The sequence below is a fragment of the Aotus nancymaae genome, unplaced genomic scaffold (assembly GCF_030222135.1).
Source record: "Aotus nancymaae isolate 86718 unplaced genomic scaffold, 86718_ANA_hifiasm-v0.15.2.pri h1tg000058l, whole genome shotgun sequence".
NCBI classification, from domain to species: domain Eukaryota; kingdom Metazoa; phylum Chordata; class Mammalia; order Primates; family Aotidae; genus Aotus; species Aotus nancymaae.
The window spans coordinates 18,787,839-18,793,731 of record NW_026988472.1 but is presented as its reverse complement, the minus strand read 5'-3'; positions in this window follow the sequence as shown (position 1 = coordinate 18,793,731).

The window sequence follows — 5,893 nt, the reverse complement described above, 5'->3', positions numbered from 1 at the left end:
TTTGTGTAATTGCAGTACTGCACCTATTTTATATTATAAAAGCTTAACAAAACAGGCTTTTCTTTCTTTTCCTTTTTTTTTTTCACTTCACAATTCTTTTATGACTGACACAGGCTTTTCTTTCATCAGGATTGGCTGTTTTGTTGTACAGATGATTTCATGCTGTTTCTTTTACATTTGTTTATTCTTTCTCACTTCTTCCTGAGATTTAGTACTAATAAAAGAAAGGCATTTTAATTACCATTCTTGTTACTGAATTTATATGGAATATATGAGAAATCCATACTTTATGTCAAAAAAGGTTAAATTTTTCTATAGCTTTTTTTTTTAATTAAAAACATTTTAGAGACCAGTCTTGCTCTGTTGCCCAGGCAGAACTCCTGGCCTCCAGTGATTCTCCTACCTCAGCCTCTCCAGTAACTGGGATCACAGGTACACACCACTGCACCCAGCCTTGTAGCATTTTTAAAGATGAATAAGCAACTAATTGGTTAGAATATGAAGGACTGTCTCAGGTAAAGGTTTAAGGTAACAATTTTTTTTTTTTCAAAAAACATAGTAGAATCTTTAACTTCATAATTATATAGCAAGATTATTTTAGTATAAGCATTGTAGCCCTGACCCTGGGATCCTTCCTTGGGTTTATATTAGCTGTTTCTGCATCTTCTTTGCAAAGATCATCAAACTATTTCTAAATAGCATTGAGTTGGCAGGTTTGAGAAGGTAGGATTTATTTGGTTGTGTTTTCTATCACTTACTGCAAGATGCCCTTGACAATTACAGTGTCAAATCCCAATAGAATGGAGGAAATTTTGGTTATCTTTTTGCCTCTCTTTGAAGTATAAATAATAGGTAAGCTGATACTCAGCTTCACAGGGAAGAAAAACTACATTGTTCTTTTTAATTTTTTTTTCTTTTTGAGACGAGTCTTGTTCTGTCGCTCAGGCTGGTGTGCAAGGGCGTGATCTCAGCTCTCTGCAACCTCTGTTTCCCAGCTTCAAGCGATTCTCCTGCCTCAGCCTCCTGAGAAGATGAGATTACCGGCACCCGCCACTGCACCCAGCTAATTTTGTATTTTAGTAGAAACGGGGTTTCACCATCTTGGCCAAGCTGGTCTCAAATTCCTGACCTCGTGATCCACCCACCTCGGCCTCCCAAAGTGCTGGGATTAGAGGCGTTCGGCCAAAAATCTACATTGTTCTAAAATCACTCTTCCATCCCTACTTCCTGCCAGAGTGATGGGGGTGAGGGTTTTTCAGCTGCTTTTCACCAAAACAGTTCCCACTCTGACCTCCATGGAACGCAACACGGTCTATGTGTAGGGAGCAGGAACCTATCATGCTGCAGGGTGGTTAGAATTCATTTGTCTTTCACAACTTTCTTAGATAAACATTGCCAGAGAAGTTAGATTGTTATGATTAAGTATGAAATAAACCAATGCCTTTGTAATTTAAAACTGATGAGACTTTAAGTTCTAGGGGAAGAGAAAAAAATAATTACATGACAGCACTAATCCATATAGGGTAAATGGCATCAGCATCCTTCTATCTGCCTTTCTAAGCAGAAAGCAATTCATTAAAATAAATGTTCTGCCAAGATTATTATACCTGTTGCTGATGATTTGCTCTTAAATTAATTCTAATTTGTTCAGGAACATAAATCACAGTGTCGAGATTTGTGTGAGAGGCAGAAAAGGCAGACTCATGGCAGATGATTCCACTGACACTGAAAGAGAAAACCCAAACACTTTACATCTCATTGGTGGACTATTCCAGGTTTATAAAATATCGAGATTCTGCATATGTAGATATTGCTTATGGCCTAATAGGAATAATATATAATTGATTTTTATTTTCTTATGTGTTTTGTTGAAGGAATAATAATCTAAATCCATTTTCATTGATGCCAAGTAATACGGAAACTGTAAACTTTTTTTTTGAGACTGTGTCTTACTCTGTTGCCCAGGCTGAAGTGCAGTGGCACAATTTCAGCTCTAAAGTATCAACCTCCCAGGCTCAAACTATCCTCCTACCTCAGCCTCCCAAGTAGATGGGACCACAGGTGTGTACCACCACGCCTGGCTTATTTTTTAATTTTTTGTACAGATGGGGTCTGTGTTGCCCAGGCTAGTCTCGAATTCCTGGGCTCAAGCAATCCTCCAGCCTCAGCCTCCCAAAGTATTGGGATTACAGGCATGAGCCACTGAACGCCCAGCCTAAGTTTAACTTTGTTGGGGAACAGAGTCTTGCTCTGTCACCCAGGCTGGAGTGCAGTGGCACGAACTCAGCTTACTGCAACCTCTGCCTCCCGGGTTCAAGTGATTCTCCTGCCTCAGGCTCCCAAGTAGGTGGGATTACAGGCACCTGCCACAATGCCTGGCTAATTTTCATATTTTTAGTAGAGACAGGGTTTCACCATGTTGGTCAAGCTGGTCTCGAACTCCTGGTTTCAAGTGATCTGCCTGCCTCAGTCTCCCAAAGTGCTGGGATTACAGGCGTGAGCCACCGTGCCTGGCCCACTCTAAACTTAACTTTTTCTTTTCTTTTTTTTGAGACACGGTCTTGCTCTGTTGCCCAGGCTGTAGTGCAGTGGCACAATCTCGGCACACTGCAACCTCCGCCTCCCGGGCTCAAGTGGTTCTGCCTCAGCCTCCTAAGTAGCTGGGACTACAGGTGCACGTCACCACACCCAGCTAATTTTTGTATTTTTTGATAGAGATAGGGGTTTGCCATGTTGGGCAAGCTGGTCTTGAACTCTCAACCTCAAGTGATTGCCCGCCTCATCCTCCCAAGGTGCTGGGATTATAGGCGTGAGCCACCGCATGCGGCCTAAACTTAACTTTTTAATGGACAATGTAACAATTTTCCATGTAGGGACCAGGGTCAGTGATTATGCATACAGTGGCATCAAGCCTTCTAACCTTGGGCACAGGTAGTTTTTTTTACCCTTTTCATGGCAGAATGACTGAATATTCTGAATTTTCTCTGGAAAATGCAGTCATTGGGGAAGGATATCAATAAGAAGCATTGTGAGGGAAATGCATCAGGAGTCATACAGATGAATTCAGTTCACTGCTTCACCACTTACAAGTTGAACAATCTCGAGCAAATCCCTTAATCCCTCTGAATCAGCATTTTTAATCTACATAATGAGGGTAGTAATACTCCAGGTCTATAAAAATTAGCATTCAGTAGAAGAACACAATAAAGTTTATGAATGCTTTAAATATAAACTATAATTTTAGTACTAAACTCAAGGAACTCTGCTTGGACCCAGCATTGTGCCATTGATGTGTGCTAGCCAGTTTCTTGCAAGCAATAGGAACAAACCTTGGTTAAATTTTGCCAGCTGTCCTGCCAATGTCCTTTTACTAGACCAGGGTCCAGTCCAGGAGCACGCACTGTGACGTCATGTTTCCTTAGTCTCCTTTAATCTGACACAGTCCACTTTCGAAGAGTATTGGCCGGTTATTTTATAGGACATCCCACAGTTTTGGTTTGTTTGATGCTTGCTCATGATTAAATTCAGGTTATGCATTTTTAGAAAGAATCTCACTGAAGTGGTGCGCCCAGCTCAGTGCATCCTTATCAGAGACAGATGGTGTTGATGCCTTGTTTTTGGTGACGTTAACTTTGGCTCAGGTGGTCTCTGCCAGGTTTCTGCCCCATAAAGTGACTGCTTTTTCCTTTGTAATTAGACTCTTTTTTTTTTGAGATGAAATCTCACTCTGTCGCTCAGGCTGGAGTGTAGTGGTGCCATCTTAACTCACTGCAACCTCCGAGTCCTAGGTTCAAGCAATTCTGCCTGCTTCAGCCTCCCGAGTAGCTGGCATTACAGGTGCCCGTCACCATGCCCAGCTAATTTTTGTAGTTTTAGTAGAGACGGGGCTTCGCCATGTTGGCCAGGCTGGTCTTGAACTCCCAACTTCAGGTGATCTGCCCACCTCAGCCTCCCAAAGTGCTGGGATTACAGGCGTGAGCCACCGTTACTGGTGGTAATTAGACTCTTTAGGACTACATTTGTATCCCATTTTTATCATACTTTCACACACTAGTCTCTCATCCATTGGTGATTTTTGCCTGAAACAATCGTTACTGTGTTTACCAAAAGATGATTTTCTGTTTTCTTCATTCCCTCTGTATTCATTGGAATTCTACTGTAAGGGAGAGCTTTTCCTTCTCCCCTATTAATTTATTTATTCATTATTTATGTCAGCATAAGTTCATGGATACTTGTTTTAGTCTGCATTATTGTCCATTACTATCATTTATTTTATTGTTCAGTTGTCCTAGATTTGGCCACTGGGAGCCCCTTTAAGTTGGCTCCTCTGTCTTTCTCACATATCCCATCATTTTTTGAGCACCTTTCTACTTTCTGGTACCATGTGATATTTATCGACTACATTTTCAAGTTAACCACCAGCGGCAAACCTTTATGTGATAGGGAGAAAGATGGAGAGGAGGGGTAAGGAAAGGAAAAGTGGTACTGGTTGGAATATATAAACATATACATGGCAAAATGAGGGAGGAATTGGGGTAGATGTTCTTACTTTTGTCACTTCAAAAGGCAACAAGGTCATGATTATAATTTTTAGTGACTTTTTTGGTTTGCCACTCCTTCAGTGTTCCCTTTACCTTCAGCTAACACCTCAGCTTGTTTTTCACTCATCACAGAAGCCCCTTTATCCTTGAAAATAGAAGGAGATTTCCAGTAACTTGCCACTGAGCCAAGTGGGCTACCCAAAGGGTGGTATATGCACGGTCACCAGTCTGCCATGTAATAAGTACAAAACTTGAGATCAGTGTTGAGACTTTTTTTTTAAGACGGAGTCTCGCTCTGTTGCCCAGGCTGGAGTGCAGTGGCGTGATCTTGGCTCACTGTAACCTCTGCCTCCCAGGTTCAAGCAATTCTCCTGCCTCAGCCTCCCTGGTAGCTGGGACTACAGGCACATGCCACCATACCCGGCTAACTTTTTGTATTTTTAGTAGAGATGGAGTTTCACCACGTTAGCCAGGCTGGTCTCAATCTCCTGACCTCCTGATCTGCCCTCCTCGGCCTCCCAAAGTGCTGGGATTATAGGCGTGAGCCACTGCACCTGGCCAGTGTTGAGCCATTTTTATAGCAATTTGACATTTCATGATATCCAAACACATCAATAGACTCATCTCACTGAACAAGGTGCAGACCAGTTGTAAAGCTTGCATGGTAAGTCACATATAGAACAACCTGTGACCTGGTCATGGACAGCAAAACCATGTCATAATAGGAATTATTTAAGGTTAGTTTGCCAAGTGTTACCCAAAAGTATATAAAATTGAGAATTTATACTTAACATTATTATTATTATTTTTTGTAGATGGAGTCTTGTTCTGTCGCCCAGGCTGGAGTGCAGTGGTGCAATCACAGCTCATTGCAACCTCTGCCTTCTGGGTTCCAGCAATTTTCCTGCCTCAGCCTCCCGAGTAGCTGGGACTACAGGCACACACCACCATGCCCAGCTAATTTTTGTATTTTTAGTCGAGATGGGGTTTCACCATGTTGGCCAGGCTGGTCTCGAACTTCTGACCTCAGGTGATCCGCCTGCTTCATCCTCCCAAAGTGCTGCAGTTAGAGGCATGAGCCACTGCACCAGCCTTGAGCTGAATACTTTAAATGGATAAATTGTATGGTATGTAAATGATACCTCAGTATGCCTGTTTTAAAAAAAAAAACTACAGTGAGGTACTATTTCTCACCTATCACTAGTAAACATTTTCTATCTTGACAGTACACTCTGTTGAGAAGGCTGTGGGCTAACCCTCTTGTACACTGTTGTAATGCAAATTGGAGGGCAAATTTGGCAGTATCTAACCAAACTAAGTATGTATTTACCCTTTAACCCAGAAATACTATT